Below are 12,269 nucleotides of genomic sequence, written 5' to 3' on the forward strand. Positions count from 1 at the left end.
CTCAGCTTCTCTTTGACATCTCTAATAATTCTTTTTCTACTTATCTTGAGATCCTCTTCTCACAGCTCTTATTTAAATATTGGAGTTTCCAGAGTCCTGTCTTTGGTACCCTAACCTTTCTATAATTCTCCACATTTCTCATAGCTTTAACTAGCATCCATATGCAATACACAGCAAAGTCATTACCTTTTCCTCTGTCTTTTCATTTGAACGTCAGACTTGTACAATTACTCAAATTTACAGACACATTTATTTGATATATCCCTGACAAGTTTATTGAATGAGCTGAGCTCTGTAAGAAACAATAAGAAACTAATGCTATTTTCCACCTTTCTTTATCAAACACACTCTCCAATCTCATTTTTTTCTGTCCTTTCAAGCATGGTCCATCAATTCTTTGGTTCCTTTGTATTGAAAGAGAAAGCCTCAATTTCAGTTATTTAAAAGGCATATTCTATCGAAAAGTCTTATTGATGTGTTTGAGAGTTTTTTTCCTTCCACAGCTCAAGCCTGCAACAAACAAGAAGGGCATTTTCCTCTTCCTTTCTCTAAGGCAGTGGTTATCAGACTTTGGCATGAATCAGAATCAATTGGGGAACTTGTTAGATATGTCACTGTGCCTCACTCTGAGAGTTTCTTATTCAGTAGGTCCAGTGAGGTTTGAGAATTTAATTTCTAAGTTTCCTAGCGGTGTTGCTGCTCCTAGTCTGGGACCATATTTAGAAAACCAGTTCTCTACTCCTCCTCAACATTTGTTTTCCGTTTTTTTTTTCTTTTTTCTTCTTTTCTTCATACTTTATTTTATTTTTATTTACTTATTTATTTTATTTTGTTTTATTTATTTATTTTTTTGAACACCTACAGCACCTGGTATTACAAGGTAGTCTCCCATCCAAGTACTAACCAGGCCCAACACTGCTTAGCTTCTGAGATCAGACGAGATTGGGCATGTTCAGGGTGGAGTGGCCATAGACTTATTCTTTTCCAACTTGCTGGCTTTTATTGGGTTACTGTGGGTACCAGAGAGATAAAAGAAATCAAAGACCTCACTAGCTTGGTAAACTTATAATTTAGTTTCAATGCTCTCAGGGTGACGAAGGAATAATGTTTGGCTTTCTGAGTTCCTTAGAGATCTTCCTGATGGAACTTGCACCTATAATTCCCTTGACATGAATCTACTCTCCTTTATACCATCCCCCTCAGCCCTTGGCCTGCATGTACTCATCTTATCCCTTTTAGGGCTATTGCTTTTCAGATTGCTCTAGGCCAACTACCTTGGGAAGTCTCCTCAGGTCCTTAATACTTGCATATTTGTCCTGCTTTCAGGAGAAATGCAGCTTCCTCCATCACAGCCCTCTCATGCTTTGTTTTGATGTTTTAGACATATGTAATAAAAGTTTTATCTTTTGACTTATCATGGAGGAGTCAGGTCTCAGACCCAGGTATCTCCCAAAAGATGCATATCAGGCTCTCTGAATTATTTCTTGAAGCCTCACTCACTTGAGATGATAGAGAAGCATTTTATTCTCCTCCTCCATCAAGTGAGGAGAGCAAATGCTATTGCATTTCAACAACGATTCATTTCAAAAAATTCTTGTTCCTTGCCCTGTATAATACCTCAACCCCATCTACAGCAACAACAATGACAACAAAGAGGAGAGAGAAGTTTCTCTTGGCAAAATTTTATTACAGTCTTTTAAAATGTCTTACAAAAGTTTCTAAACCTTACTTTAGAATGTGGGGTACTAATGTATTATCCTTGGTCCTTCTGCTTTCGCAAAAATTCTGAGACATAAACAGCCCACAGACGTCATTACACTTTCCATGTATCAAACAATGTACAAGATTCTGAGGATAAAACAGATAAAGTAGTCCTTGCTTTTGAGGGCTCAAAATTTAATAGTTTAAATCAATCTAAGTGAAGTAAATAGTATAGGTCTTATGATAGAAATTTAAGGAACATCTGATGTAAAGATAGCAGTGGGCAACTGTGTTTGGGATTTTTAATCACCTGAAGCTATCATAGACATCTCAAGCTCAGAAGGCTGAAGTGGACTCAATTTTCTTCCTCTTAGACCTGAAGGGCCTCCTGAGTATATTGGATAAGTTTGCAACTTGGTAGTCATTTCTTATTTGTATGAATGGAATTACATAAATGGTATCCCTGAAATGCACTTTTATTCTTGAATTTTCACTCAGGTAATTTTTAGAAATTATATCCACTCAATAATGCACTTCCTACTCTTTATATTTTGAAAAATCAATATTTTTACATCAACTATATCTTTTATGGATGTAGTACATTTCTTCAAGCATCTTAAACATGGGCACCTATCTTATATGAAGACAGATGTTTTAATATAATGGTACTTAAAATAGATAGTGAGTTCAGATTGATTTTTCTCACATTAGTTGTTTTAAGTGGCTTTTATAATGCACACATATAATGGTGGTCCCTTGACAAAATATCAAAGAGAAAAATACTTTAAAAGAAATGATATGAGGCATTTGGAAAGAAAGCCTATATCCATCCTTTTCTAAGTGGCCTTTGGGACAGTTCTGCTTAAAAATGTTAATGTGTTTTATGAGTTTTGATTTATAGGTATTTTTAACAGTGTGCCTTTAGAGTATCAGCTCTTGGTAAACTAATTGTGGTCCCTTCCACTTTCTAAAAGCCCGAGAGCTGCTGGGTATACTTTAAGGGAACTGACAACAAAATGAGCAGGAATCAGGATTTTAACAAAGTTTGATCTGAAATAGAAAAGAGAAATATAATAACATTTTAAATTTGAATAGCATGTTAGCTAATAGCAATAGAAAGAAACATCAATTCAAACTGAAGAGAAGGCAGCTAAGATCACATTATATAGTCCAAATTGCAGAACAGCTGCAGGACTACAATGAGCAGCAAGGACAGTACATTACTTCATGAAGCATCTGATGTACACTCTATTGTATCAGCCCATGTAGGTATTTCCCCATCCTTACAATCACTGTCACTTCAAGAGTACGGAAAAGTAATTTGAAAACTTGAATGTAAACCCAAAGGTAAAAGGATGTCTGAATCAAGAAACAGAAAAATACATTCTTCTCTTTGTCTATGGAACACTTACAAAAATAAATCTTGTGTTTGGATAACAAGACAGCTTTAATAAATATTAAAAATAGTGATTGTAGAGGCCATGTTCTCAGACTTTAATGTAACAAATTTAGAAGTCAACAACAAAAGTAGCTTAACATTAAATGAATAGAAATTTAAAATGGATGAATCTAAATTTGGATAGATTAAAGGTATTTCTATATAAAAAAAGATTTTTAAGTGACAACATATCTTACCAAAGCTTCTTATAAAAATGAATTATTTTTGTTTAAATACTTTTCTTTTTCAGAAATGAAAGAAAATTTTTAATTACGAAATTAAAAAAAGAACAAAATAAACTAAAAATTGAGTTAAAATAGATAATGGTAAAAGCTTAGGTTAAGTTAAAGTAGAAAATAAATTAACATAAAATTCTATACGAAGCCAACTTCTCTTTCCTTAAAAATAAAAAGAAAAAGCACTAGTATGTACAACCTCAGGACTAAGAAAGTAGATAGACTACCAACACAAAAAGGACTTAAATTATTACAAGACAGTTCTAAGAAGAGATAAAAGAGAAAAGAGTCAACATTCCAAAACTTTAGAAGAAAAGATTTTCAAAGGTATGTGATTTTAAAAGACACCAGTCCCAAGTAGTTTCACTTGTGAATTTTAACATACATTCAAGAGACAAACTCTTCATACTTGAAAAAATTTCATAAAAGAATTACAGGAAAAACTTCCCAGCTTATTTAATAATGCTAGCATGATCCTATCACCTAGCACCTTATTTAAAAAACTGCACAGGTGCGGGGGCATATACACACACACAAATGATAGATGAAATGCACTTTTAAATATAGATGCCTGAAAAAATGAATAGACAAAATAAAGCAAAAGCATAACATTATAAAAGTTAACTATATAAATGTTATCTAGTTATATTAAATGCATTTAATTTGATGTCAACCAGAATTACAAAATAACTTTTTATATATATAGCAAATGTTTCTGAAGTGCATATGAAAGAATGAATATGAAATTATTAAACAAATATTAAAAAGGAATAGTGAAAAGACGCCTGTCCTTTGGCTACCAAGCTTCTTTAATCAGAATAGTATGGTAATGGTGCAAGGGTACCTAATATTCTATTCAGAAGGAAACTAATACAAATTTTTACATTATAACTTATAACTAAATTTTAGATGGGTTAAAGGTATAAATGTAAATTTAAAACAACTATTAATATATTAGAAGAATGAACAAGAATGTTTAGATTATCTGGAGGTAGATAAAACCTATGTAAGCCATTTAGATAAGTTCAAATCATGAGTGAAAATTTTGACAGGATAAATTATATAGTATGAAAAATATTATTTGACAAAAGAAGACATAAACAAAGATAACAAGCTAATCCTCACTCAAACTTTACTCTATACTCCATCTTATTCTGACTCACATTTATAAATAAAATTCAAAATCCATTCTAGGTCCTATAAAGCCCTACCTAGTCTGGTCCATGATTACCTATCAGTATTCCTAATACATCAAATATAGATATTAACTGATTAATAAGAGATAAAAGCAGTTATTTCTTTATGAGAAAGTTAATTTATCAAAAGAATAAACTGTAAAGATATCAAAAGTTAGATTATAGGTATAAGAAAGAAAACTTTTAAGGATTTTTTGAAATAGAGTGTCAATACTGTGATTTAAGGTTTAAAAGCATGATATAAAATACACATACAGCAATAAAAGAATGTGAGGGAACTTTGAGAAGTGACAGATATTATTATTACCTTGATTACTGTGACAGTTTCATGGGTGTATGCATACGTCCAAATTCATCAAATTGTATGTAGTCAATATGTGCAGGTTTTTGTGTATCAACTATATCCCAACCAAGCTGTTTAAAAGGAGGAAGAAGAGGTGAGGGAGTGGGAGAAGGAAAAACATTATTATTTTGGGACTTTTTTTTTAACCTGGATACCGATACTTGCTAAGTAAAATCATTTTTGTCTACTTCTAAAATACATATTTTAAATTAAACTTTTATTTTGAAATAATTGCAGGTTCACATGCAGTTGTAAGAAATAATACAGAGATTCCATGTATTTTTTATCTAGTGTTCCTAATGGTTATTATGTTTTTCATTTCTAAAATTTCCATTTGTGTCTTCTCTATAGCTTCTATTTCTTTACTAGGACTTCTATTTTTCAATTTGTTCTTCACTCAATCTTTGCTGATGTTGGTTAGGGTTGGGTAGATGGTATATCTAGCAGAGTTCCAGAAGGAAAGATGCAGGCCATACTCATAAAAGGTAATTGAAAAGAGTTTAACGATAAATCAGCACAAGATGGTGGACTAGGTAAAAGTAGGGTTCCTCTCCTCCCAAGTCCACATTGAAGTTAAAGTCAAATTATAAAATGATCGATGCAGAGAATCACCTGAAGTCCAGCTGATCATAATACGGACTTCTGATTATATAAAGGAGCCACATCGAGGCCGGTAGGAGGGGCAAAGTTGCAAATTCAGCTAGACCCCGCACCCAAAGGTGGTGGAGGTTCACCAGGAGGGAGAGCGAGACTGCAGAGGATCTCCTGAAGGAGGTGGGGTCCTGGCCTCATTCGGAGGCTCCCCAGCCCAGGGTCCCAGCCCAGGGAAGAGGAGATTCCAATAACTTGACCGTAAAACCCAGAGGGGATTCTGGCTATCTGGATGAGACGAAGGAGACTGAACCCCTAGATGTCCCTTTGAAGGGCCTACACACAGACTCTCTGACCTGAGGACACTCACTTGGAACACCAGCGGGGTCAGAGGCTTGCGCGGAATTCGTACCAAGAAAGTCTGTATTACTTGGCACCAGAACAAGGGCTGGAAGCACAGCCACCACTGTGCCTTAGTCTGGCTCCCCTACCTGGCAATCTAAAGACTACACCTGCTTGATTGTGCAGACCCCTCCCACAGAGCCATTAGAAAATGCTGGCCTGAGGAGATCAGGTTGCCTCACACAAACTGCACATTGCCCAGGGCTTTTATTGTTGGATGGCTGCCATGCCCTGCACTGATTCGGGGCCAAACATTTGCAGCTCGTGGCTATGAGCATGCATTTCCAAGATAGTTTCAGGTAGATCACAGCTGCCAATACAAACTTGGGTAGATCTCTGGGATCTATGGGCCAGCCAGTCCCAGACAGCAGCTGGTATTACTGTGATCTGGAACTACTGCAGGAGCACGCAAATGGTTACTGAAGTTGCAGCAAGAATGAGGCTGTATTGGTCGGATTGCCACTGTCTCCCTGAGACCCCACCCCACACTACCCACAAATTGCCCCAGGTGGCCCATTGGCAGTGAACCACCACCAATCTGCCCCTCCCTCTGGGTCTCTCAATCCACACAGGCAATAATCTTTGGTGAGCACAGGGCAGGCACTGCATGGAAATCAAATGCAGGCAGACCTCTGCTGCCTGCAAGAGTTGCGATATTGTGTCTGGAGATCACAGGGGTCTGTGGGACTGCCCAAGACGGCAGCTAGTCTCACTGTAATCTGTGACTACAGCACGAATGCCCAGGCGCAGAAGTTATAGCAAAACTGAAGTTGTATTGGCCTGATGCCCCTTGTCTCCCGGAGATCTCGCTTCACCCAAGCAACAGAGTGCCTGCAGCCCATCGACAGGCGGCCTCTCCTGCCTTACTTGACTCTGGGGTTGCACAGTCTGCACAGGCAACAGACTTTGGCTAGTGCAATGCACACATTTCAGGGAAAACAGTTGTGAGCAGATCACTGCTACCTGTACGAGCTGCAATATCTCTTGATTTGTATATTGCCCCATCCGATACACAAAATACCCACCACACTTTGATAGGCAGCTACCCCTGCCCTGATGTATCGCATTTAGGCCCAGGATGAGCAACAGCTGAACTTGCTATGATTGGAAACTTGTACAGGGAGCCACAAAGACAGCAGAGGCATGTAAACTGACACTGCAGTGGCAGGGGCAAATTTACTCAATAAACACAGGAGACTCCTGGGGACCCTGCGCCACCCAACATGCATATCAACCAGAGGCTCTTCCAATTTCAGAGACTCACAGGCAACTGATAGGCAATATCAGGCCTTGAGGAGCACTGGTCCCTCTGCTAAACTGCCATAGGTCAGGGACGGAGGATAATCGAGAGCTACCTACAGCGTTCTCTCTTCCACTTACCTATAAATCCAGCATAGGCAACAACCATCAGTGGATCACTTTGTAGTTCTCATGGGGTAGCCCTGAGCAATCAAAAGCAACAGCAGACCTTGGCCCCTCTCAAAGGGCCACAAAACCAATGCATCTAGAGGCTGGCACCAGGTCACAATGGAACAACTTCTGACTAGTTCCAGCAGTGATATGCACAAAGGGTGATTGCAACAAGTACACAAGCCTGCTAAAGCAAATCCCACTCAGTGGGATCAGTCCCCACACAACAACTCTTATCCTGAGGGTGCAGCCAATTCTCACAATTAGTTAGCCTGAGCATTAATCCCATCCACTGATGTACTAACAATAAAGGCTTGGCGACAACAGATGATCACACACAACCCACACAAAGATCACATCCAGAGCCTCCAGCATAGGGTATCAGGGAGAGTGTGCTAGTGGGCCACTTTAGACCATCTGGCCAAGGCTGAGAGACAAAACAAATAATCTTGAAACATAGAAATGAACACAGAGAGGCTAATAAAGTGAGAAAACAAAGAAAGATGCCACAAATGAAACAATAGGAGAAAACTCCAGAAAATAAGCTGAATGAAATGGAAGCAATCAACCTACCAGAGACAGAGTTCAAAATAATGGTTATAAGTATGCTCAATGAACTTATGGGAGAATGGATGAACAAAATAAGAACATCAATAGAGAGATAGTAAGCATAAAAACAGGAAACAGAAACTACAAAGAAGAACCAGACAGAAATGAAGAATACAATAACTGAAAGGAAGAATACACTAGAAGGATTCAACAGTAGATTAGATGAAACAAAAGACTGAATCGGCAAACTGGAAGACAAGGTAGCAGAATACACCCAATCAGAACAACAAAAAGAAAAAATCTTTTACAAATGAGGATAGTTTGAGACTTCTGAGACAACATGAAGAGAAAAAATATCCAGATTATAGGAGTACCTGAAGGAGAAGAGAGAGAGCAAGGAATTGAGAATCTATTTGAAGAATTAATGACAGAAAACTTCCCTAACCTGGCAAAGGAATTAGACATACAAGTTCAGGAAGTGCAAAGACTCCCAAACAAGAGGAGTTCAAACAGACCTACACCAAGACACAAATTAAAAATGTCAAAGGTCAAAGACAAAGAGAGAATCTTAAAAGCAGCAAAAGAAAGGCAGCTAATTACTTACAAGAGTTTTCCCACAGGAATGTGTAGGTTGTGTGAGGCAACCTGATCTCCTCAGGCCAGCATTTACTAATGGCTCTGTGGGAGGGGTCTGCACAATCAAGCAGGTGTAGTCTTTAGATTGCCAGGTAGGGGAGCCAGACTAAGGCACAGTGGTGGCTGTGCTTCCAGCCCTTGTTCTGGTGCCAAGTAATACAGACTTTCTTGGTACGAATCTCGCGCAAGCCTCTGACTTCGCTGGTGTTCCAGGTGAGTGTCCTCAGGTCAGAGAGTCTGTGTGTAGGCCCTTCAAAGGGACATCTAGGGGTTCAGTCTCCTTCCGTCTCATCCAGATAGCCAGAACCCCCTCTGGGTTTTACGGTCAAGTTATTGGAATCTCCTCTTCCCTGGGCTGGGACCCTGGGCTGGGGAGCCCCCGAATGAGGCCAGGACCCCACCTCCTTCAGGAGATCCTCTGCAGTCTCGCTCTCCCTCCTGGTGAACCTCCACCACCTTTGGGTGCGGGGTCTAGCTGAATTTGCAACTTTGCCCCTCCTACCGGCCTCGATGTGGCTCTTTTATATAATCAGAAGTCCGTATTATGATCAGCTGGACTTCAGGTGATTCCCTGCATCGATCATTTTATATGACAAACCTACAGCTAATATCATACTCAATAGGAAAGGATAAAAGTGTTTTCCTTAAGATCAGGAACAAGACAAGGATTCCCACTTTCACCACTCCTCTTCAACATTGTGTTGGAAGTATTAGCCACAGCAATAAGACAAGAAAGAGAAATAAAAGGCATCCAAATTGGAAAGGAAGAAGTAAAACTCTCACCGTTTGCTGATGACATGATACTATATAGAGAGAACCCTAAAAATTCCACCAAAAAACCGTTAGAACTGATCGATGAATTCAGTAAAGTAGCAGGTTACAAAATAAATATTCAGAAGTCAGTGCCATTTTTATATACCAATGATGAACTTTTGGAAAGGGAAATTAAGAAAACAATCCCATTTACAATTTCATTCAAAACTATAAAATACCTTTAACCAAGAAGGTAAAAGACCTGTTCTCAGAAAATTATGTCATTAAAAAAAGAAACTGAAGAAGATACAAATTAATGGAAACATATACCATGCTCATGAATAGGAAGAATCAACATCGTTAAAATGGCCATACTACCCAAAGCAATCTATAGATTCAATGCAATCCCTATCAAAATACCAATGGCATTGTTCATAAAGCTAGAACAAATAATCTTAAAATTTATATAGAACCACAAACGACCCTAAATAGTCATAGCAATCTTGAGGAAGAAAAAGAAAGTTGGAGGTATCGTACTACCTGATATCAAACTATATTACAAGTCTACAGTGATCAAAACAGCATGGTACTGGCATAAAAACAGATACATTGATCAGTGGAACAGAATAGAGAGCCCAGAAATAAATCCAAACTTATATCCTCACTTAATACATGACAAAGGAAGTAAGAATGTACAATGGGGTAAAGACAGTCTCTTCAATAAATGGTGTCGGGAAAATGGGACAGATACATGCAAGAAAAGAAACTAGACCACCTTCTTACACCGTATACAAGAATAGATTCAAAGTGGATTAAAGACTTAAATGTAAGATCAAAACCATAAAATTTCTAGAAGAAACATTAGGCAATAAACTCTCTGATATTACTAACAGTAATTTCTTTTCAGATATATCTCCTCGGGCAAGGGAAACAAAAGAAAAAATAAACAAAAGAGACTACATCAAACTAAAATTTTTTGAACAGCAAAGGAAATCATCAACAAAACGAAAAGACAACTTATTGATTGGGAGAAGATATTAGCTAATGATTCATCTGATAAGGGGTTAATATCCAAAATATATAAAGAACTCATACAACTCAACAAAAATAAAACAAACAATCCAATTAAAAAATGGGCAGAAGACCTGAACAGATACTTCTTCAAAGAGGAAAGACAGTTGGCCAACAGACACATGAAAAGATGCTCAAGGTCACTAATCAGAGAAATGTAAATTAAAACCATAATGAGATATCACCTGACACCTGTCAGAATGACTATCATCAATAAAACAAAGAACAACAAGTGTTTGTGAGGATGTGGAGAAAAGGGAACTCTCATACATTATTGGTGGGATTGCAAATTGGTACAGCCTCTACGGAAAACAGTCTGGAAGTTTCTCAAAAACTTAAAAATGGATATACATTTTGACCCAGAAATAGCGCCTCTGGATATTTATCCAAAAAAAAATCAAAAAATAATTCGTAAAGATTTATGCACCCCAATATTCATGGCAGCACAATTTACAATAGCCAAGATATGGAAGCAACCTAAATGCCCATCAAGAGATGATTGGATAAAGAAGTTATGGTTCATATATACAATGGAATATTACTCAGTCATTAAAAAAATGAAATCCTACCATTTGCAGTGACATGGATCAACCTAGAAGTTGTTATGCTGAGTGAAATAAGTCTGACAGAGAAAGATAAATACCATATGATTTCATTTATATGTAGAATCTAAGGAACAAATAGAACAAACTAATAAAAAACTGACTCATAAATATAGAGGACAATTTGGTAATGGACAGAGGGGTGGGGGTTTGAGGGGTTGGGAGAATGAAGTAAAGGGTTAAAGAAGTAAAAATTAGTAGTTGATAGATGGTCACGGGGATGGAGAGCATGGCATAGGGAATGCAGTTAGCATTAATATATTGGCTAGGTGGAAAACCAGAAGAGAGAAAGAGCAATTAGGGGGATTGTTTTATAAACTATATAAATGTCTAACTAATGTACTATATACTTGAAACTAATAAACACACACACACACACACACACACACACACACAGAGAAAAGAGTTTAAAAAGAATGTTTACATTTGTGTGGACACATTTATGGGAGACCAAGAAGGTGAAGCATATTATGTGATGGCAACAGCTGATGATTTCTGTTTCTCTTCGGATTGAACATGGGAAGACGTGCAGCTAGAGAAGGCACTGCCCAAAGGGAGCTGTGGCCCACAGTAAAAAAACAAACAAACAAAAAAGCAAAAAAACAGCCATTGGTACCTGCAAACTAATATAAGGAGCCAGAAATTTAAATTCAATGGCACTTCTAGTTGCATACCCACAATCAACCATTGGAATTTTCTATTGGACAAATGAAACCATACAACGTAAAGGCAGTGAGTCTAGCCTAGTCGAATACTGGTGAACTAGTAAGACAAAGAAGGAAACTGTAGAAAGTGAAACTCTAGAGCCAAGTGCAAATTATTCAACCCAGAAAGGATTCATATGGGAAAGAGAAGACCAAGTTAAAACACATAGGAACAAAGTGAGAAGGATGACCTGTCTAGAGAAGAATTCAAAGGAGACAGAATTGGATATTAAAAAAACTCATAGAGAGACGTAAAGGTGGGATCAGCAGTCTCAACTAATGCAGGTGATGAAATTAAGTAATTCACAGGATATTAAATGGTTAACACACATATAGTAGTAAAAGAAATGATATGGCAAAGCTTAACATATTCAGTATTCAGTTATATTTTTAATAAACAAAATATTTTTCACAATGAGGCAATGGAATACAATATAAATTTAATTAACAGAGCAAAACATTATAATTTCATTGAAAAGATGTTTAATTAAAATAGAACAATAGTGGAAGGGTTAGAAAGACTTGACATTTTGCAGGGATGATCTATTGTGGGAAAGATAAAATTCAGATTAAAATGCTGTGTGTGCCATTTTATTTCAAGGATTTGTGTGAATGTGGCATTCTCTTCGTTTATATA

General features: G+C 37.4%; 1 pseudogene; it reads right to left on the reverse strand.

The window, feature by feature from the left end:
• Nucleotides 1-855: 855 nt before the first annotated feature.
• LOC120588590 (uncharacterized) lies at nt 856-974 on the reverse strand (annotated as a pseudogene).
• Between the last annotated feature and the right edge of the window lie 11,295 nt (nt 975-12,269).

Source organism: Pteropus medius, unplaced genomic scaffold (genome assembly GCF_902729225.1).
Source record: "Pteropus medius unplaced genomic scaffold, Ma_sr-lr_union100, whole genome shotgun sequence".
NCBI lineage: Eukaryota > Metazoa > Chordata > Mammalia > Chiroptera > Pteropodidae > Pteropus > Pteropus medius.